Source organism: Puma concolor, chromosome E4, assembly GCF_028749965.1.
Source record: "Puma concolor isolate L17-30 chromosome E4, mPumCon1.1.hap2, whole genome shotgun sequence".
Taxonomy (NCBI): Eukaryota; Metazoa; Chordata; class Mammalia; order Carnivora; family Felidae; genus Puma; species Puma concolor.
The window spans coordinates 37,354,910-37,378,557 of NC_141683.1; the positions used below are offsets into that span (position 1 = coordinate 37,354,910).

Consider the following 23,648-nt stretch of genomic DNA (forward strand, 5'->3'; position numbering starts at 1 on the left):
TGGAAGACAAAGATTGAATCTCCTCCTCGTTCCCACCTTTGCCTTCCATGACTGAAGTCAGCTCCCAAGGTTCAAGGGAAGGTATAGGTATGAGTCTTTTTCTCCTGATTCCTCACCCACTTGGGCTGGTGGAGGGGTAAGGTTTGTCCCTGCAAGTCCCCCCCCCCCCAGTCCCCCCTACTTAAAGCAGTTCTGATTTTTCCAGTCTGCCTGGGCCTCGAGGCTGCAGAGCACACTCCGTGCTTAATGAAGCGCATTCTCCATCTGTGGTCTGGCCCTCCTGGCAGCTCCAGCTGCCTGGGGCCTGGCTTTGGGGAAAGCAGTCAAGAAGTTCCCTCATCCCTGGCCCCCCCCCCCGCCCCCCACGTACACACCAGGGGATCCACTCCCCCACAGCCTGCCCTACCCCACCCATTTTAGGCTAATGAGATCCAGACCTCACACCAGAGCTGCTCTGACTGGGTTGACCTATTTAATTAAAACAGCAGCTTCCAAAAATGGAGGTTCAGCTCCAAAAGCTCTGCCCCTGGCCACAAAGACAGACTCTGGCTGTCTCTGGCCAGCTCGGGCTTTGGCATGCCTTCTCAGTCCCTGACTTTCTTCTCTCCCTCCCACCTTCCCTCTCTTCCCTTTTCCAACATCTGTGTCCAGAAAGGAAGAAAAACCCTGTTTGGACTGGCCTCCTTCCATCTGTCATTTTTTCCCCCCCTTTCAAACGTCTTGTCTAAAGCAGAGTCAGTTACATAAACATTCCACCTCTTTCCATAAATTGGCCGCAGTTTCTGAACAATAGGGTTACTGTGAAGGGAAGAGAGAACCCAAGGCCACACCCCACAAGTGCTGGTCCCCCCCCCACCAAACTCCCCCTCTCCCCCCAAATAGAACCAGAGACTTATTCTTTGAAAGAACCAAAGAGGAAATCCAGAATCTTCAGGCGAGACCTTTTCTGTTGTGCTTGGAACAGTTTCTTCACCAACTCCCCTCCTGGTCTGCCCCTCCCGCTGCCGTTCCTCTCCTCAGCTTCAAGCCCTTTGAGCTAATGCCCAATTTCTGTTTTTCCCTTCACTGCTTGACAGTGTATGTCAGTGTGCGTCCCTGTCCCTAGGGCAGAGCGTGTGGATGATGAGGTTGGTGGTGGTGGTGGTGGTGGTGGTGTGTGTGTGTGTGTATGTGTGTCTTCTGGCATGATTTTTGGAGGCACGCCCTGAAGATTTTGTTGCCTTTTTCTTTAAATAGAAACAGTTGGACCTTGCTAATTCAGACCAGTTGGAGAAAAGTCCAGAAGGGAAGGGAAAAAAGTCTGACTTAACAGAGTATGCTTAAACGTCGGCCTTCTTATTTCTCCCGAGTTCATCCAGTCGCTGGAACTGGACTAACCACATTTGCAGATACGGTCCTGCCAGGCCTGCTTCACGTGTAGATGAAAATCGTTCTTAGCATCATCTTGAACACCTAATTAAATGTGAGGGCTACTCAGGGTGTGAAAACACATTTTTCCTTAATAGGTCAGATGTCTTCAACATTAGTAACTCTTCTCATTGGCTTAGTGAACTGGCTTCTTAGCCAGACTGTGTGCTCTTTAAGGACACATTCCATCTCTCTCTTTTTTTTTTTTTTTAAGTTTATTTATTTATTTTGAGAGAGACAGAGCGCACAAGCAGGGGAGGGCAGAGAAGTGGGGGGTGGGGGAGACAGAGGATCTGAAACAGGCTCTGTGCTGATAGCAGAGAGCCTGATGCAGGGCTCAAACTCATGAACTGTGAGATCATGACCTGAGCCAAAGTCAGAGGCCTAACTGACTGAGCCACCCAGGCATCCCAAGGACACATTCCATCTCTTAATCAATTTGCTATCCAGCGCCTAGTGTAACTCCTAGCACATAGTAGGTGTGCACAATCGATGTTGAGTAGGGGATGGATGGATGGATGGATGGATGGAAAGAAGGAAGGATGGGTAGAGAGATGAAATGAGTGAAGCAGGAGTAGATGGGGAAAGAGCGTTGGTACGGGGTGGTTAAAGCAAACTTCTATTGGCCTTACCCCGATGAGTGGGAGGAGTGGCAGAGACATGCATCAGAGCAAGAGCAGGGCACTGAAAACACGGTCATTAGCCCCCACAGAAAGTGATAGGAGATGGTGAAGGCAGAGATGGTGGGGATGTGGCTGGGGCAGTGAATGAGTATTGAGAGCTCATGCAAAGCAGGGGTTAGGAAGGCTAGGATTGAACAGAGCTGGCAGAGAGGTGTAATTGTGTGAATGGGTTTGTGAGAAGGTCTGGGGTTAGAGGCAGATGTGGGCATGACAAGGTATAAAGAGATTAATCTCTCATGGGTAACAAAGATCACTGGGGTGCTGTATCAGTGCTTTTGGCTGCAAATAACAGAAAGTTTAGTTCCGTTGGTTTATACCAGTGGCTCTCAAGCGAGGATGACTTTATCCTCTAGAGGACATTTGGCAATAAAGGGAGACAATTTTAGTTGTCAAAACTTGGCTTTGGGATGCTGCTCAAATCCAGAGGGCAGAGGCCAGGGGTGCTGCTTAGTATCCTACAGAGCCCAGAACAGCCCCCACAACGAAGAATTATGCTTCCCCAAATGTCAGCAGCGGTGTTGTTGAGAAGCCCTGGCTTAAACCAATTGGAAACTGTTTTGTCGCATATCCCAATTTCAAGTTGGTGATTTTGTCCACTCATTGAAAAGGTGGGTTCTCTCCATCGGTAGGCTTTACCTCTGCCATTTACAGGGCCTGTATTCTCTCAGGGCCACAAGACACTACCATGGCTCCAAATGTCACATCTTCATTCAAGAGCATCTTCCTGTCCCTGGTTAAAGCTCAACTTCCCTTGTTGTCTCCCTAGCCTTGTGTTTCATGCCTTTTACTAAATCAGTCCTGGGCAAGAGGATTGCCCTGATTGGTTTAAACTAATTGAAATCGTTCACCTCCACCCCTGGAACTGGTGCTGGGGTCTGAAACCTGAAGAAAAATGATATTTTGTTAGAAAGAAAAAGTGTCTTATGGAGAGGGGAAAGGGGCTGCATAGTTCATGTCAAAATCTCCCCCAACTTACTAGGTTCATAAAACTGAGCAATGAGCTGCTGGCCCTCAAAGCTAGAGCTTGCTGCTCAGTCATTCACTTTGCATCCTCCCCCACCTCAACCAAATCATTTCTTCCAGAAAAAAATAGATACTTACAGAATGCCTTCTGACCATGCTAGTGACAAAACAAACACGAGTGCTACTGGCTTGGAGCTTGTGGTCTTGTAGGGGACATATTAATCAAATAATCTCACACATGATATGTAATTATAGACAGAAATATGCTGTGATTAAAAAGTAGCCAGAAGGGCACCTGGGTGGCTCGGCCAGTTGAGCATCTGACTCTTGATTTCAGCTCAGGTCATGATCCCAGAGTCATGGGATCCATGTCAAGCACGAAGCCTGCTTAAAATTCTCTCTCTTTCTCTGTCTCTGTCTCTCTCTGTCTCTCTGTCTCTCTCTCTCTCTCTCTCTCTCTCACACACACACACACACACACACACACACATACACACGAAGAAAAAAAGTAGCTGGAGCTATGACAGCATATATCAGGAGACCTTACATGGGGAGTGAAAGAGAATCAGGAGAGGTGTTCTTGGTTGGGCTAAGATCTGAAGAATGGAAAAAATTAACTACATGAAAGATGGGGGCAGAGGAGATTTTCTGGGAGGGTGACCACATCTGCACATCCCTCTGTTGAGAAGAGCACAGCTCAATCCAGGAAATATCCTAGAGCCAAGCACAGGTCTAGGGGAAGCTGGCACAAATATTGAGAGGTTAGGCAAAGGCTAGATCTCCCAGGGTCCTGCAGTGCATGCTAAAGATTTTGCTCTTGACCTTCACAGCAAGGAAAAGGCATTCAAATGCTCGACAAAAGGATCACATTGGTTGTAGCATGAAGAACAAATTGGAGAGAATCAAGTGGGATTTGAGAAGACAGGGAACCACTGCAGGGATGAAGGCAGGTGAGAAGTGATGGTGGTTTGGACCAGGATGGTAGTGACAATGAGGACAGGTTGTTAGATCAAAGAGACATTTAAGAGATAAAACTGACAGAATTTATAGAAGGATTTGTTGTGGATCAGGGGAGACAAGAAAGCGTTAAGGATGGGTTGTACAATTCTGGACTGTGAAAATGGTTAGGAAGGTAGAGCCATTTACTGAGAAAGAAAACACTGGAAAAGGAGCAGAGTTGTGGAGAAATTAGAGTTTAGTTTTGGACATGGTGAGATTGTAGTTCCTTTAAGACATCCAAGTGGTGATGATGAGTAGACATTTAGATACATGGATCTAGTGATCAAAAGAGAAGACTGGGGTGGAAATATAAATGTGGGAGATACCAGCATACATGGTGTAGTGTTATCTATTGCTGAGTAACAATGACCTCGACACTCAGAGGCTTAAAACAGCAATGATCATTTATTATCATTTATTTATCTCTTATGGTTTTGGTGTATTGGAACTTTGGACAGGGTACAGAGAAGATGACTTAACTCTGCTCTACAATGTCTGACATCTCAGCTGGAAGACTCAATGGCTGGGAGCTGGAATTATCTGATGTTGATATTGGCTGTTGGTTGAGACCTTAGTTTAGCTGCTTAGCTGTTGGCTACAACACCCACATGTGGCCTCTCCATGGGGCCTGGGCTTTCTCACAACAGGATGGATTGGTTCCAAAAGTGAAACTCTTAAGAGAGAGAGCCAAATGGAAACTGTATTTTTTATATGACCTAACCTCAGAGGTCATATAGCGTCACTTCCACCATACTTCATTGGTCAAGGAAGTCATAAGCTGCCACTCAGATTCAAGGGGCGGGAACTCAGATCCCACTTTTTGGTGGCAGAGTGTCAGTTACATTGCAGAGGGGGTATGTGGGATGAGATAGATACATAGATGTACTTATCCTTATACTTATCCTTATCCTTATACTCTGCCACAGATGGTAATTGGGAGGTAATGGATAAGACTTCCCAAGGAAAGAGAATATAGAGAAAAGAGCCTACAATGGAAACTTGGAGTGATCTCACATGGCAGGATGAAAATGAATCTACAAAGGAGACAGATAGGAGCAGGGAAGGAGGTAGGGGGAAAACTGGAGAGTATGACCTTACAGAAACCTTTGGAAGAAAGTTCATTCATTCATTCATCACTTTCTACACCAGCTGCTCTAGGTGTTGGAAATATAGGAGTGAATGCAAAATTTCCTGATTTTGTGATGGTTACTTTCCAAGAGAGAAGTATCCAGCTACTTGAGAACTGCAAAGATGTGCTTTGGAGATAGTCACAGGAAGGTCACTGGTGACCTTTGTAAGAATGACTTTATTTAGAGTGATGGGGTGGAATGCAGATTGGAGTGGATTGAGGAATGAGTGTAGTAAATGGGTAGGCATTTGTAAATTTGTAGTAAAATGGGAAGGCAAAGATATCTCTGGTTTCCTGAAGGTAAAGATGTCTGCCACAGAACGCCACTCTGGGCATTCCATCTTCTGTGTACCATGACCTGTTGTCAGGGTGCATGTCTGCATTGGTTCTTCATGCCCAGGGGCTCAGAAGTTGGAAGAGGCTGAAGCCCCATTGTAATTGGTAAGGAACCTGGATGAATTTTCCCTTGGCTCCATTCAGTGTTATTTGAGAGCAAACTAAGAGAATGTGCTGCCTTGTATAGACCCAGCCTCCAAACCCAGCCATACTGGCCTATCACAGGCTATGCCTGTTCCTACCTTCCTGATGACTGGACTTCCATCCTTCCTTCCCTCCTTGTTTCTATTCCCTTCACCTCTTGAAGCCCACTTCAAGACTCCTTCTCCATGAAGAAGTACACGCTCCAGTCCTCATGGATCCCCTCCCCCACCGAAATCCTGCCCCAAGCTTGGCCCTGCACCTGGCATGGGTCTGACCCATTATGGGCCCATAATCTATGTGTCCTATTTAGTCTCTTCATAGCACACGTAACCTTCCTAAAGAGGACCAGGATTGAGATGTTTCCTATGTCTTCACAGTGACTGAGCAGAGCTCAACATTGGGCTAAACTAACAGCAAGGGACTGATATTTGTCACATCTACCAAATGAATCAATGCAAAACCTGCCGTGGCCTCCCACACTTGCCCCAGACTACATGCCCCTCATGTCCAGTAGCTGGATCCGGGAAAGGAATGGGTCTGACTTTTCAAGAGTCTGCTTGTGAATCTCTTGGGAAATAAACAGCGGGAGAGAACCTCTCTATACTAAGGAAGCTTCAATATGGGGAAGGAGGAAAAGGGACCTGGTCCCTCATTCCCAGAAGAGTGCCCAAACCAGGTAGCAGAACACATCAATTCACAGCAACAGCTGAACAAGTCCATTTAGTTACAGTACATAGATACAGAATAAAGGACTGACTAAGGCAGGATGGTCCTCTCTTCTCTGGCAATATTTTTTCTAAGTGAAATGCCTTAAATTTGCTGTGGGAGAAATACAAACACCACTGGTTAGCTGTATCACCTTGTGCAAACTGCGTAACCCATCTGATGCTCAGTTTTCCCATTTTTACCAGGGCAATAATAATCCCACTACATGGGATCATTAGAAGAAGTGAATGAGACAATGTACTGTTGGTTTGTATTATTTGCATACTCTATAAGTTACAAATCCACCAATTCACTAAAATTTATTTGTAAACCCCAAATCAATCTTTGCAGGACTCTCAGGATCATTCTGGAACACATACAAAGAGGTGGAAAATTTGAGTCATCTGACACACGTTTCCAGCTGAAGTCGAACAAGGCACAACACCTTCTCGTTTCAGCTCTCATACTGTAAACCAGTGTCCTTTTTGTGACCAATTTATTGCCATATTTTTGGCATTTTTGTGTTTTTTTCTTTCACTGATGATTTTGCTGTTTAAATTTTTTTTTTTAACGTTTATTTATTTTTGAGGCAGAGAGAGACAGAGCATGAACGGGGGAGGGTCAGAGAGAGGGAGACACAGAATCCGAAACAGGCTCCAGGCTCCGAGCTGTCAGCACAGAGCCTGACGCAGGGCTCGAGCTCACGGACCGCGAGATTGTGACCTGAGCCAAAGTCGGCCGCTCAACCGACTGAGCCACCCAGGCGCCCCTGATTTTGCTGTTTAAAATGGGCCTAAGCAGAGTGCTGAAGTGCTGTCTACTGTTCTAAGCACGAGAGTGCTGTGATGTGCCTTGAGAGAAAATACAGGTGTAAGGTAGGTTTGGTTCAGGTGTGAGTTATAGTGCCCCTCAGCCGTGAATTTGATGTTAATGGATCAGCAGTATCTATTAACTAAACACAAGCACGCATACATAAAAGGAGGTTGTGTATCGATGGGTTGATGAAAATGTAACCAGGGGCTCTCAGGAATTTAACCCTGCAATTCCCCCAGAAACAACGGTTCGGTATTTGCTAGCTCAGTGAGTGTTTGCAGTGACTGTATAGAACACAACTACTGGGACTAATGAGAATCCACTGCATATAGAAGCTCCTACACATTGTGTGGTGACGACAAGGCTTTAGGAAGTGTTTATTCTGAATCTCAGTGAGAAGGCAGGAAGCACTCCGGGCAGGTTTTTGCCACAGTTGTTCAAGCTTTGCCAGGAATTTGGTTCTGAAAAGAGTCAAAAAGGAATTTTCACATATCCCCACACCATGCTCTCCTGTCAAATACAGTATAACAACAATGGGTTGTAACCACCCCTTATACCTCAGTCACTGCTACGAATAATGTGCTCTTGTTAATAAGTTTCTTACTCCTCTTCTGCCCTGTGGGTGCCTCACGTTTCTGCCCCCAGAGAGGGAGCTCTAGGCTGAGCCGGTGTCTCCTCGCAGCCTGAGGGGTCTGAAGGGGGTCTCGTGTCCTCCTCTCTGGGTGTTTTCTGCCCTCCTTTTCTCTCTGTCCCGACTAGCTTGTATTTGTTGCTTCTCCTTTCATTGACCCTGGGGGAAGCAAAAAGCAATCAAAGCCTTGTCTGGATCCTGGCTCCCTGGCAGGGTGACAGGGCGTCTCTAAGCATAGGTGGTGGAGCAGGACGTGTGGAGAGGGTGAAGGGACTCTGGCCACCAGGTTTCTCCCCATAGGAAAGGCCCTCCCCGATCAGGCCACTGCTGGCCCCCACCAAGGTGGGGGTGGAAGCAGCAAGAACAATGGGAAGCTGCAAGATTTACTCTACACCTGGGTCTGATTAGAGTCCCATTCCTGAGGCTCTCCGGGCTGAACGCGTTCTCCCCAGGCAGCCAATTGGAGAAAATCTGCAAACCTGTGCTGAGGCCAGGCTTAGGGAGGCAGCCCTCCCCCTCCCACCCCGGGTGAAATGGAAGGGCTGTGGGTACTTGATCTTTATCTGAGCCCTCTCCGCCTCCCGGCCTCCTGCCAGCAACTAGTAGCCCCCAGCCAGGATCCTCTAGGAATTCAGAGCCTGGTGATTGTATTACCTTCTGAATTCCGTTAGCACACGCTGGCTGAGGAAGGGATGGGGGGGTGGGGTGGGGTGGGGAGGTGGGGGGAAAGGAAAATAAGGGGAGCCATCCAGCAGTGCTTGGTGCCAAGCAGACACCTTCCTTTGCTTGTCTCTGCCTTTCCAGCTTCAAATCCATCTTTGCCCCCATCTCTCATGCTCTCTGCAGGGAAGGACATGGATTATGTATATATAAACTAAAAAAAATAAGCAGTTTACAGGTTGTTCATAGGAAAACAGAAGTTAACAGCAATAGTAATCATAGGAAAACTATGTGCCAGGAACTGATTGAATTGCTTTACACATATTAGCACCTTTAATTCATATCTCTATTTTACAGATGAGGAAACTGAGGCAGAACTGTATGACCTTCAGGATGTCAACACGTCCCCATTTTGAACTGCTGTTTCCTCATAACTATAAAGAGGCATTAGACAAGATGAATATACAGTACCTCCCATCTCCATTTTTTTCTTTTCTTTTCTTCCTTTCTTTCCTTTTCTTTTCTTTTCTTTCTTTCTTTCTTTCTTTTTTTTTTTTTTGTCTCTTTTTATACCAGGAAGGAGGAAAAGGAAGGAGAAAAGAATTTATTGAGTCCCTACTACCTTGGGTTCTATAGCAGAGTTGGTAAAGTTTCTCATAGAGGGCTAGAGACTAAGTTTGTTAGACTTTGAGGTCCATCTAGTCTCTGTCACAACCACTCACCTATACTTTTATAGCATAGAAGCAGCCATTGACAACATATGAATAGATAAGCATAGTTGTGCTTCAATAAAACTTTATTTAGCCAAAAAGGCAGAGGGCTGCATTGGCCCTCTGGCCTATTTAGCTCTATAAGAATCTGATTATCCAGTCTGGGGTCCTACCTTCAGAGAGCTTACACTCTGTTCCAGGCTTTGTCATGAGCTCCATGGCTATGACTGATCTATTCCATCTGTGAACATGCAAAATATACAAAACATGTATACACACACACACACACACACACACACACACACACACACACAGTGCTCCCCAGCCTTAGTCCATTGCACAAGCCAAAGGTCTCTTTTACACATTGTTTGGCAGTTCATATGTCCAGAAGGACATATACTGGGCATCCACTGAGTCCCAGGCACTGTACTTAATGCTTTCTTATACATTATCTCAATTCAGTAGGAATTATGATCCCTGTATTAATGTTTTAGGTCTACCATAACAGAGTACCACAGATGGGATGGCTTAAACAATGGAAATTTATTTTCTTACAGGTCTACAGGCTAGAAGTCCAAGATCACAGTGTTAGCAGGGTGGGTTTCTTCTGGGACCTCTTTCCTGGTTTTGTAGATGGCCACCTTCTCCTTCTCATGGTCTTCACTTTCTGCTTGTCTTTGCCCTAGTCTCCTTTTCTTATAAGGACACCGGTTGTATTGGATCAGGGCCTACCCATATGACCTCATTGTACCTTCATTACCCCCTAAAAGACCCTATCTCCAGTCACATTCTGAGGTGCTAGGGGTCAGGACTCCAACACAGGAATTTCTGGGGAGGACAGCTCTGCCACACATTTCCTCCTACAGAAAACATAACAGAGACTCTGAGGGGCCAGGTTATCTACCCAAGTTCACACAGTAATTTGAATGCCTAACTCCAAAGCCCCTGCTCTTAATCTCTTGGAGGTAGTTTGTTCATCACAGGAAAATCACAGCCTTTTTTGAAAATCAAAGATAATAGTTTCAGGGAGCTTTATAATTAAAGGCTTCTCTATGGACAATCTTTAAAGTAATAACTAAACACCAGCTTGGCCATTTCTTTGGCCACTAGAAATGTGATGATAACTTTCAAAAGAAGGATGCTGTCTCCTCCACTGACTGCCCTACCCATTAGGAATTGTCTTGTAGCCCACTGCACACTACCTCTTTCAGTCCTTCTCACCCCCAGCTTCTCCCTCCTCTCCCTTACTTAAGTGTCCTCTCAGAAGTACAGGTTTCATCCTAAGTGCCCGAAAAAAAGACACCAGGTCCCAAGAGAACAACTGCTGAGACAGAGGAGGGCTTTCCCAGGACCGCTTTAGCCACAGCCCCACAGGGACAGGCCCTGCCCCATGAGACTGGTGGTCAACAAATGACCACCAAGCTGTAGGTCTGCAGTGGCCACAGGGCAGACCCAGGACAACCGTAGTCACTGAAGTAAGTAGGCAAGGGGTTGTTTGGCTAAACATATTTCTCAGATGAGGAAGAATCACTCACACTGACTTTCATTAAGTTTTGCAGAGTATTCTTTTATGTTCTCTATATCCTATCCAATCTTCAGACATCTGATTAGATTCTTGACACTCCTCCACAAATAAGACATTTCTTCTTATCTTGGTCCTTTTTTTCCCCTTCTAAGTCCATGTCTTTCTTTACTTATGCTGTTTGTATATATTTATCCCACTGACACGGTTGTCTCCCCTGGTCTCTTCCTTTAAGAGGATCCAGGCTGTCTTCTGTCCTTGCATTATGCACTTTGTCGGTTTTTCCTTCATTTTCTAATATTGGCTTGACTCACATTTAGTGAAATGCACAGATTTTAAGAGTAAAAGCTCTATGAATTTTGACAACACTGGTATAAGCCATACTTTGGTCAAGACACAGGCCACTTCCATCACTCTAAAAAGTTTTCCCATGCTCCTTCCTTGCCAATCCTATTTCCATCCCTACCATGACCCCCAGGCAACTGTTGTCCCAATTTTTTCCACCAATTTTCATCAATTTTTTTTTTATTTTTCTAGAATTTCATATAAAAGGAATATATATTTCTGTCTGCCTGGTTTCTTTGGCTCAGCCTGATGTTTTCGAGATTCAGCCACATTGCTGCTTGTGTCCATAGTTTATTCCCTTCTATTCTTTTTTTTTTTAATCTTTATTTATTTTTGAGAGAGAGACAGCATGTGAGCAGGGGAAGAGCGGAGAGAGAGGGAGACACAGAATCCGAAGCAGGCTCCAGGCTCCGAGCTGTCAGCACAGAGCCCGACGTGGGGCTCAAACTCACGAACTGTGAGCTCATGACCTGAGCCAAAGTCGGACGCTCAACTGACTGAGCCACCCAGGCGCCCCATTCCCTTCTATTCTTGAGCAGTATTTCATTGAATGCATATATCAGTGTTTTTTTAATCCATTTTCTCATTGATGGACATCTGTGTTGTCTCCAGGTTATTATGAATAAAGCCACCATAAGCATTCTCATACAAGTCTTTGTGTGGACATAAGCTCCAAATTCTCTTTGCTAAATATCTAGGAGTAGAATTGATGAGTAATAGGGTATGTGGAATGCTGAGTTTTATAAGAAAGTGCCAAACTATTTTCCAGTAGTTTTTGTACTATTTTATACCCCACCAGCGATGGATGAGACTTCTGATTGTATGATATCTGCATCCACATGGGGTTGTCTCTTTGATATTGAGTTGTTGGGGTTTTTAATATAATCTTATGTTTGAGAGGTTGGTTTCTGGCATGATGGTGTGAGGAGCTATGCAGAACCACCCCCTAGTGAAATTGGTGAAAAGCATTTTTTAAAAAACACGATACTTAAAGGCTCTGGAAATGGGAGTAAGGACGTATACATTTTTTAAATGTTTATTTATTTTTGAGAGAGAAAGTGAGACAGACAGACAGAGCACGAGCAGGGGAGGGGAGAGAGAGAGGGAGACACAGGATCCAAAGCAGGCTCCAGGCTCTGAGCTGTCAGCACAGAGCCTGATGTGAGGCTCGAACTCATAAACCACGAGATAATGATCTGAGCCAAAGTCGGACGCTGGGAATAAGGACATATAACAAATAAAGAAATATTTATTGAAGGGGTGCCTGGGTTGCCCAATAAGTTAAGCCTCTGATTTCAGCTGTGATCAGGATCTCACAGTTTGTGGGTTTGAGCCCTGTGTTGGGCTCTGTGCTGACAGCTCAGAGCCTGGAGCCTGCTTTGGGCTGTATGTCTCCCTCTCTCTCTGCCCCTCTCCTGCTCTTGCACTGCTTCTCTCTCTCAAAATAAATAAGAGTTAAAAAAAATTAAGAGAATTTAAAAAAGAGAAATATTTATTGAAGAAAATCTACAAATATCTAGTAAAATGAAAGTGACAGTCTGTGGCATTTGAACCACTAGTTCTTCATAGAAATTGATAAGCTGATTCAAAAATTCATATGAATTTTCAGTGGACCCAGAATAGTCAAGACAATCTTGAAAAAAAAAAAAAAGACAAATGAGTACTCAGGTTTTCAATTTAAAAACTTACCAAAAAGCAAAAGTAAACATTGTTGTACTGGCACAGGAAAGACATAATCAACAGAATACAATTGAGAGTCCGGAAACAAAAACCATCTGTCTATGGTCAACTGATTTTTGACAAAGGTGCCAACACCATTTAATAAGGACATAATAGTCTTTTCAGCAAAGAGTTGAAATGTGAATAGATAGGTACGTGCAAAAGAAGGAAGTTGGATCCTTACTTCACAACATATACAAAAATTCACTCAAAATGGATCAGTGATCCATAGGTAAGACCTAAGAGTATAAAACTTTTGGAAAAAAAATAGAATAGCATTCATAACCTTGGACTTGGCAAAGGAGTCTTATGTATGATACCAAAACCATCAGTAACAAAACAAAAATTAGATAATTTGGACTCCATCAAAATGAAAAACTTCCTAATTCAAATGACACCATTGAGAAAGTAAAAAGACAACCCAAAGAACAGGAAAAAATACTTGCAAATCATAGATCTGAAAGGGAATTGTATCTAGAACATAAGAATTCTTACAACTCAGGTTACAACAAATGATTCAATTTGAAAATGGGCAAAGGATCTGAATGAACATTTCTCTGAGGAAAATAAACTAATGGCCCATAACTACATGAAAAGTTGCTGGACATCATTTGTCATCAAGGAAATATAAATCAAAACCACAATGAGATCCTAGTTTACATCCTCTGGGATGGCATGAATCAACCAGAAAGTTATGTAATAACAAGGGTTGTTGAAGATGTAGATAAATTGGGACCCTCATATATTGCTGGTGGGAAAGTCAAATGGTGCAACACTTTGGAAAGTAGTCTGGCAGTAACATAAGAATCCTATCCAAGAGCAATGATGACATATGCTAACATAAAAACTTGTACACAAATGTTTATACCTTTACTCATAATAGCTAAAAGATTGAAACAACCCAAATGTTCATTGACTGACAAATGGATAAACAGAAGGTGGTATATCCATACAATGGAACATTATTTAGCCATAAAAGGGAGAGAAGTACAACACAGATGAAATTTGAAAACGCTATACTAAGTGAAAGAAGCTAGGCATATATTATGTATTATATGATCATATGTTGCATGCATATATTTGTATTAAATAATCCAGAATAATGAAATCTTGTTTGCTTAGGGGCTCAGTGGTTTAGAGGACAGGGAGTGATAGCTAAAGGGTACAGGGTTTTGTTTTGTTTTGTTTTGTTTTTTTGAGGTGATAAAAATGTTTTAAAATTGCTTGTGGTGGTAGTTTTACATATCTGCAAATATACTATGTGGTATGTGAATTATATCTCAATCATGCTGTTAAAATAATAATCCTTTGCTGATATAGGAGTATGTTTTCGTGTGTGTGACTGTAGTATTAGTTTCCTACTGCTGCTGTAACAAATTACCAAAAAGCTTAGTGGCTTAAAACAATACAAATTTATTATATTACAGTTATGGAGGTCAGAAATCCAAATGGGTTTCATTGTGCTGAAATAAAAATGTTGGCAGGGCCATTCTTCCTCCAGAAGCTAGGAGAGAGTCCCTTTCCATTCCTGTTTCAGCTTCTAGAGACTACCTGCAGAGTGACTTCCTCCATGTTGGCAATGCTTCACTCCATCCTCTGCCTCTGTCTTCACATCTCCTCTCTGTGACTCTCACCCTTGTCCCTCCCGCTTATGAGGACCATTGTGACTACATGGAACCCACTTGAATTAGCCAAGATAACCTCCCCATTTCAAGATTCTTTTTTTTAAGTGTATTTATTTGAGTGAGACAGAGACAACGTGAGTTGGGGGGGGGGGTGGCGCAGAAAGAGGGAGAGAGAGAAAATCCCGAGCAGGCTCCGCACTGTCAGCACAGAGCCCAATGTGGGTCTTGAACTCATGAAACCTCAAGATCATGACCTGAGCCAAAACCAAATCGGACGCTTAACTGACTGAGCCACCCAGGCACTCAAGACTCTTAATTTAGTCGTTTCTGCAAATTCCCTTCTCCCATTTAAAGTAATGAAGTCACAGATACCAGGGGGTAAGATATAGACATCTTTGGGAGACCCATTGTATGTCTACCAGAGTATATGTGCATGCGTGCATGCATGTGCATTTATATCAAATATTTCTGCAAATTCATGGCTTGTCTATTCACTTTATTAACTACATTCTAAGATTAACAACCTTTTTTTTCCTTTCTTGTAAAGCTAGACAAGGTGATTCAAAACTTTATATGAAAATGCCAAGGACCTAGAATAGCTAGAATAGTCCTGAAAAGGAAGACTATTTCTTTTCCTTTTCTATGCTTTGTGAATTCCGTTTGCCAATATTGTATTAAAAATTTTTGTATCTTTGTTTATGAGAGATATTGGTCTACAGTTTTCTTTTCTTGTAGTGTCCTTGTCTTTGTCTAATTTTGGTTTTAGTTATAAAGTAGTTTTATAATATCAGTTGGGCAATATCTGCCCATCATTTAGTTTTTGAAAGAGCTTTGGTAACGTTGGCATTATTTCTTCCTTAAGTGTTTTACAGAATTTACTAAAGAAGCTCTCTGGGCCTAGAGGTTTGTTTTGCTGTTGCTGTTTTTTGAAAGACTTTAAGTTATGAATTTGAATTCTTCAAAAGAGGTAAGACTACTAAGATTTTTCTATTCCTTCTTGTATTTACTTTAAAATGTTTATTTATTTATTTTGAGAGAGAGGGAGAGAGAGAGATCAGGGGAGGGGCAGAAAGAGAGAGAGAGAGAGAAAGGGAGAGAGAGAATCCCAAGCAGGCTCCACACTGTCAGCACAGAGCCCTACACAGGGGCTTGAATCCACTGTGAGTTCATGACCTGAGCCAAAATCAAGAGTTGGATGCTTAGCAAACTGAGTCACCCAGGCGCCCCTCTTTTATCTGTTTTTATAATTTGTATCTTTCAGTGAATTTCGTCCATGTCACCTCAGTTGTGAAAGACCCCTTGTTTTAACAAACACAAACATCTTTCCCTTTGTCTTTGCCTTGAAGCGGTTAAGATTCAGTAACTGCCTCTGGCTTCAATGCAGTAGTTGCTCACAGGGTATGTTTTCTTTTTTTCTTCTGATTACAACAGCAATACCAGCTTATTGAAGACAATTTTGAAAATACATGCAAGCCTAAAGAAGAAACTAAAATTCACCACCAATCCCACCACCTGGAAACAAATCACTATTAACACTTAGCTCTAATTTTGTCTTATGGTAACTTAGGACAATAGTAAATAATAATAAATATTGTTTAACTGTACATATAGTAAAATTGACTTTTTTAGTAGTCTATAGTTCTAGGAAAGCACAAAATGTACAACATGAGAAATTCCAAAAAACACTGCACTCCTGGGATGAGTTCTCTCTCTTTTGTGGGACAGGGGTTCAAGTGTTCCCAGAGGTAGGGAAACAGCAGATTCTCCCTAAGTGGCCCAAGCACTTTGTGAGAAGTAACCAGACATACGCTAAGTGCAGTCCAATGGTGGGGGTCTCATACGGGGTTTAAATAGACGAAGGATTCTTTTGGTTCATCCACAGTGGAAATAATTAAAATAACCCTATTCTAAATGGTAATTCAGAGGGGATCTTGTATCTCAGGGTGGAACTTGTAGATGGCTCTTCCCCCACCAGAGTCCTTGATGATGGTTAGAGAAGGGCCTGGGTTCCTAAGATTTTTATCAGCTGAGTCTCCTTTTGAGCCATTAAAATAGCTCCACTCAGATGTAGGGTCCCAGTGAAGGCAACCTAAGAAAGGATTGTCTCCTGGGGATTCCTGAGGACACATGACAAGGTACCACTGTAGTTATCAATAAGGCTTCTGAGATTCTGGACTGATAGCAGTCTCAGGGCCCTAGCCAGTATCATCCACCCTATTCTAAGTTTGTCTGTGTGAGGAAGCACCCAAAGACCAAAGTTGAGGTGTATCTGGCCTTGGTCGTTTCCCTAGTCTAGATCCATTGTTGAGGTAGAATTAACCGAGGGGTGAGAGGTTGACCCCCTCCCATCCTTCCCTATCAGTCTATCTCTCCTCTGCCTCTCTTTCCCCAAAGAGTTCTTTCAAAGGCCAGAAGCTTCTGCTATTATGAAAATAGCCCTGCTCACTGAATATGTTATCAAGAGTACAACTCATATATTTATCATGAAGTTTTTACTTTTGGGGAATGGATCCCAATATTGAATCTCTGCTCAGTGCTATAAGACAGGAAGGGGCATCTGGGCAGAGCCCCTAGCAATCTGTTCCTATGGGGCCAAGCTGACCTGTAGTAAAGACACCTGTGCTTTGAGCTTTATGGCAACAGCCTTCAAATGCCAGGTACGTGTCCACAGGACACAAGTGACTATATGTCTGGGAAAGAGTGTGGACCTATTTTGTAGTGACTTCATGTGAAGGGGTGCGTTTAAATGCTCAGCTAAGGCAGCCTGAATAGTTGAGACTTGGGCTTGATTTGAAGAAAGTTGACGATCTAGGCATGGGAGGAAACCAAGAGAGTCCTTCCAATGGGTCCACAGACCTCCAAATTAGACTTCCCTGAGTAGAACTCTATCACAACATAATTGCTTTCCTGGGTAATGCTATGTATTTATTTTATGTATTTGAAAACACTATCTGGAGAAGGGGGTCCACTGGCATCACTAGTCTGTCAAAATAGTCTATGGTAGGAAAACAAATCAAAAGGTTAAGTGCCTCTCTCTCCTCTCTTGTCTTCTCTTTTATCTCCTTTCTCAGTTTTCATAGCCGGGCAATTGCAAGACAACAAAAAAGCCCCCTGATGCTAACACTGATCCCTTTTCATAGCATACTTTTGATGTTTTTTTAAAAATGATGCATCCCTATCAGGAGAGTAATGGAGAGAAACAAAGGAGCTGGATCATTCCCACTTTCTAGTTGGGAAGGTATCCATCCTGTGGTTTATTTGTATCCCAGCTCCCTCCAGAAAGGCCTTGGGGCAAATAAAAACATGTGAACGTATGCAAAGCTGTGTCTTAGACATTTAACAGCAGGACGAGAACATGGGAGTGATCTTGGAGTGCTTGCACAGATCTTGCTCAGCTGTTGAAATCAGCATTAGCATTTGGCTCTATTCCAAAAAGCTCCTTCATCACCTTCCGAGCCTATCTCAAAATCTAATAATAATCTAAGTGAGTATTTTTGTCAAACTTAAAAAGCTTGGCATGTTCTGTCCTTTCATAATCCTTTCCCAGAAAAAGGTAAGCTGCTTAATAAATCTCGGTGGCAATGGATGGAATCACTCAAGAGGAAGAGTTTATTTAATACTCATTTGACTTCATCTTCTAAACATTTTCTGGGAAAGGAATTGGACAATTCAAGTCTTTTTCCATCGACAGTGGTAAAAGAAGTGGCTTTGGTACTCAGGTGGTAGGGAGGGTCACTGTAGGAAGCTTCCAGTTTTGAACTCCATGTACAGGTTGGCCTTTTGAATATGGCATAAGTTTGCCGGTGTTTTCAGAAATCATTAGGAATAAAAATTCTATCAGAATCCCAAAATATGCACAAGTCCGGTAGCCAACAGTACTGGTCACTCCCCAATAGCCATTTTCCCTTCCTTTCTTTAAGAAAAAAAATCACCAAAATTTAGCTGGGCACATGGCTACTCGGCAAAAGACCAGATTTCTAGCCTCTTGCATTTCAGTATGTACACATGACTGAGTCTTGACTAATGCGATGTAAGCAGAAGTGACATGTAGTTCTTCTAGATCACTCTTTTAGGAAATGGATGTGCCCGCCATCACCTCTTCTTCCCTTTCCACTGGCTGGAAGGTAGAAGTTGTGGCAGGGACTGAAGCACTCATCCTAGAGGAGGAGGTAGAGTCACGTGTCACAAGATAGAAGAAACCTTCCTCTCCAATAAGAGAGAAACCTGGATCTCCAAACACCACAGAACCATCCCTCTCAGTCCTGAATTATCTACCCTGATTTTTATGTAAGAAATATACTTTTTTAGAGACATCATTATTTTGGCCTCTAGTAGAACAGCCACATATGTATTCTAACCCATATCGGCCCCGGCCAAGTTTCTTCCTGGTCCTAGTTACCTTTATTCTCTTGGATGCTTCATTCCATCTTACTGGTCAACCTCTGATCCATTGCCAGTTTCCTCAGTCACTGTCCCTTGCTGCAGCTTGCATCGCTTCCCCACCCAACCTCCTCCCCATCCATTCTCACCTTCTCCACCATGGGCTGTCTCTAAATAATCTGGGATCTCCAACTTCTGGAAAGAACCCATTGGAATAAGACAACAAATGCTGACAATGGTTACTCAGCGCTTATGATGAGCCAGTTTCTGTTAGAAACTAATTGCATGTTAATGTAATGTCTAAACAAATTAGATCTCCATTTAACCTTTCAACAACACTTTGAGGTGAGTAGTTTTATTCCCTCTATTTTAGAGATGAGGAATCTGAGGTACAGAGAGGCAAGGGAATGCTCTTACCACTAATCTGACAGGGATCCTAACTCTAGAAATCCTGAACAGACATAAGCAAGGGAAGAGAAATCCTTGAGGTCACTGAAGAGTATGAGAGTCAGGCTGCATGTGACCAGGAAGGTCCCAGGGGCAGCTGCTGGCTCTTCTCTGATGGCCCTGCAAGCCTACCAGCAGAGGGCAGCCTCTTGTCCAAGCTGCTTCAGAGGAGCAGCACAAGGTAAAGAAGCAGAGTCCTGGTTGTCTCTTCTTGTTATTCCAGGCTTTTGAGCTTTATAGGACAAGCTAAAGGGTCCTCCAGGTGGACTTTCCTCAATGTGCAATTCCATTTATTACCACCCCCACCCTTTTCTCTCTTATCACCATCTCCATAGCTCCTCCTGGCTAGGCCTCATTTGGTCATTGACCAAATCGGTCTTACTCTCCAAGGACCAGGTCTTTGGGCAGTGTTCTTGAGTGGGTCTTAACTCAACAGGTGGGCTTACTCCAACAAGGGAGTCCTGCCATTGATTCACCAGCTCTAACCAGGGGAGAGGCATCCAGAGCCTAGCTTGTTCTGGTGCCAGGGATGGCTCTGGGGAGAACCCTAATGGGGGTGTGGAAAGAAGCTGAGTAGCTTGGGGGCCTCTTCCTATGCTTCTGGTTCTTAAGGAGCTGCTCCACTATTGTCAGGGTTCTGCTGTCACTTACACACTGCTCTGCACTGTCTTCTCTCCCTGGCACCAAAATACTCATTGTTCCATTGTTGTTCTCCTCAGTGGCCCCCCCAGAATCCTCCAAATCCCACCCTCAGGCCCTCTCCATTTTATCTCATTTTTTTTCTTTGTCAAGCTTTGTGTTTAATTAGAACCACATTAAGCTTTGTGTATTATTAGAACCAAGCCAGACCCCCAGGGGACACTAGAAGGAAGAACTGGGTCTCTCCCCTCAGCCTGGGGACAGTTGTGTCTCTTCCCCACCCCACACACTGACCTGCTGAAAGACATTCAGTATATCCACAGAGAAGTCAGTATGAAATCAAAGATATGTATTCAAAGTGGGCAACTCTTCTCCCTCCCTCATTCTTCCTTTTACCATCTAAAATGTCTCACTGTTCCTTGCTCCCTCTGCCAGCTTCAACAAGGATGGTGTTTGCCTTCACATTAACTGGGTTGAAATTCCTCTTCCCATTAAAGTGGGTTTGTTCATGGAGTTTAACACTCTCATACTAGGGATGCCACAGATAGTTGTTTCTTCTTTAAACTGGCATAGAGTAAATGCCGTATATTAGCTGTATTGTTATTCTTCCCCCAAATGGGGGAAAGGACTGGTTACGGTTGCTTGGCACTCAGTATCTATTCCACACTCCCCACTACGATTTGTTATACTGCAGGCTGGTAAACTAAATTGTTTCCGACTCCCTTGCAGCTAAGGTTCTGGATGAGGATTAGGTCCTGCTGATGAGATGTACTCGATGCAGGTAGGCAAAGGCTCTCTTCCTGCAGCTGTGGTTGTTAAGCAACCACCTGAGAACCAAGCATCCCAGCTTATCCTACCCCAGGGTCTTGCCCAGAGTCATCTGGAACCAGCCGTAAGCATGACTGTGGAGACACTGTGTTTTTCTACAGCATCCTTCAGTGTTTTGTCACTAGCTTTGTAGATGTCGAGAGGTCGTGGCTGTGGTAGCATTGGTGACAGATTACCAATCCCTGAATCTAGCAATGGCCTGTGGGTTTTTAAATTCATCATCTTCAGATTCACCCATCTGGCAGCTCTCTCAGCAGGCCATTTCCGGGGTGTGGGTCTGGGAGTCATTCCAGGAGACCTTCTACAATCTGCTGCTTCACCTCCTGCAATAATTTTTCAGGTACCTAATGCCTAAACATTTGTATTTAGCATGGTTATAATGGTTTCTGTTCCTTACAGCTAAACCCTCTTGAGACAAGGGGCTTTGGAAGAAAAAGAGCTGAAAAACATGGAATTTTTTTAAATTTTTATTTATTTTTTATTATTTTTTTTTAGAATTTGCCGGTGGAAAACAGCAGTCATAATATTCTTCTTGCTGAAATGTTCATAAAAAGCTGAAAAGGTATTTCCTTATGCCAGTATTTATTCCAATTTGGATAGAGGACTTAGACTTAAAGCTTGCCCTAGGAAAGTTTAATTCATTCATTCAACAAACATTTATTCTGCACCAGGGATTATATCAGACACTGGGGTCAAATGGAGAATAAACCGATAATCTTTGCCCTCCAGGTACCTGGGGCAAATACCCTAATTAAAAAAAAAAATTAAAGGTAATTTGGAAGAAGCATTTTAATAAAAGTTTGAGAATAAGACCAAGCTTAAATTGAGATTGATGACAGTCAAAATTAATCAATTCTGTATGGTTTTTTTCCCTCAAATCCTTTTTGGAACTGACACAAGTCAGTAGATAGATATCCTTGCCTATGTGCTTTATTGAAAAGCTTGCTTCCTGAGTATCTTATCCAAATGAAATGCCTGGGTTCATATGCTTTAGCAGAGAATTCTATTTTTCATTTTTTAAATGTCTGAAAATTTTATCATTCCAAACTAGATCTTAGGTACAACACATACACTGAAGTTGGAATGTGATATCAAGGCATCTACCACCAGCTGGGTGCAAAACATTCCAATTCTGGAAAAAATAGAGCATCCTGAGTGCTGAATTTGTTAAACTAAAATTTTAAGAAACAACAATAAAGTGCCACCGGCTCATGCTGTATCCACATATCCAAACGTTTTTGATAATATTGATCAGCTACACCGATTGCTTGTTTTAACATGCACAAAACAAAACTCTTTTTCATTTTTTTCTTTACATCTTCCTTCCTGGAGGGCAGGAAGCTTTTAAATTTAAATTTTGTTTAGGGCTGAATATCCAGCCACTAAAACACACTCTAGCACATAGCTGGGCTCAAGAAATACTTGTTGAATGTTGAATAATTGTTGGGAAAGGATCCTCTGACTACTGGGTAAAGGATAGGCTGTGGGGGACAAGATGGAAATCAGGACGACTGTTAGCAGGTTGATGTGGTAATCCAGATGAGAGGTGGTGGTGGCTGGGATTAGGGTTGTTGATGGAAGTGATAATAAGTAGTCTGATTTGGGATCTCTTTAGATGTAAACCTGTCACAACTTGCTAATGGATTGGCTGCGGAGTGTGAGAAACGAAAGGAGTCAAGAGTGACTCTTAAACCCATGGCCGGAGCAACTGGATGATTCATGGTCCGTTTATGGGAACTCCAGGCCTAGGCAGGTGTGTGCTTGGCCTGTTAAGGAAGAACAAGGAGGCCAGTGAGTGAGCAAAGGGGAACATGGTGAGCTGAGGTCAGAGAGGTATTGGAACCAGATCCTGGGGAGCTCATCAGCCAAGGCAAAGACTTTGAGGGTTGTTTTAGGCGATGGGAAACTCCTGGAGGCTTTTGCGCCATGTTGTAACATGATCTGATTTGCATTTTAAAGGGATCACTCAGGCTGCAAGTGTGGAAAATTGACCATAGAAAACAAGAAACAGAATCTGGGAGACCAGCTAGAGGTTATACGGGTGGACCAGGTGGGAGACAGTGGTGGCTTGGACCAGGCTGGTAGCTGTGGAGGGAATGAGACAAACTGATGGTCTCCCTTCTGCTTGCAAATTTGCTCCTTCTAAGATGTGCCAAACTCACGTCCTCCAGTCTAATTCCTCCAGCTGGACTGTGCTTTACTCACTGCCTCATTTCATCCAGATCTCTGTCCAAATATCATCTCCTTGGAGGTCTCTTCTCAACACCTTGAATTTGGTGCCAGATACTCCTCTTCTGTCTCCATCTCTTTCTCTGCTTTGTTTTTATTCATAGTCGGTATCACTCCCTGTCCTAGGTTTTATTTACTTGTATTTATCATCTGTCTCTCCCACTAGGAGGTAAACTCCATGAGGGCAGGGGCTTGGCTTTGCTCTCTGCTACATCATGGCCCCTCCACTGGTACCTGCACAGAGAACCTCAGCAGGTCTTCCTTTAACACAAATGAAGCACTTGTGGAAGTGCTGGGAAGGTTTTCTTCATGTGTGAAGACATTTTATTATGCAAATTTGTAGTATAGACATGATTAAGGGGCAGGGGGAATAGTCAGACTACCTTAGGGAACTTTCTATTTTAAATACCCAGTGACATACAACCAACTTGTGATTGAAGCACCTTAGGTGGGTACGTACTTGTATGGGAGAAATCTCTTGCATCTTGATACAAGTTTAAATGAAACATTTTCTTTATTTCTTTACTTATTTATTTATTTAAAGTTTATTTATTTATTTTTGAGAGAGAGAGAGAAAGCGCCAGCGGGGGAGGGGCAGAGAGAGAGGGAAAGAGGAGAATCCCAAGCAGGCTCCATGCTGTCAGCACAGGCTAACATGGGGCTCAAACCCACAAACTGTGAGATCATGACCTGAGCCAAATTCGGACGTTTAACCAACTGAGCCACCCAAGCAC

The 23,648-nt window shown here is 43.3% G+C and overlaps 1 long non-coding RNA gene across 1 annotated transcript; it reads right to left on the minus strand.

Annotated features, from left to right (window-relative positions):
• Nucleotides 1–7,100: 7,100 nt before the first annotated feature.
• Nucleotides 7,101–8,438, minus strand: LOC147572594 (uncharacterized). Its single transcript, XR_015246307.1, has 3 exons — nt 8,363–8,438; nt 7,737–7,969; nt 7,101–7,640 (listed from the first exon to the last, which is right to left on the minus strand). It is a non-coding gene; the product is annotated as an uncharacterized LOC147572594 (long non-coding RNA).
• Nucleotides 8,439–23,648: the final 15,210 nt, after the last annotated feature.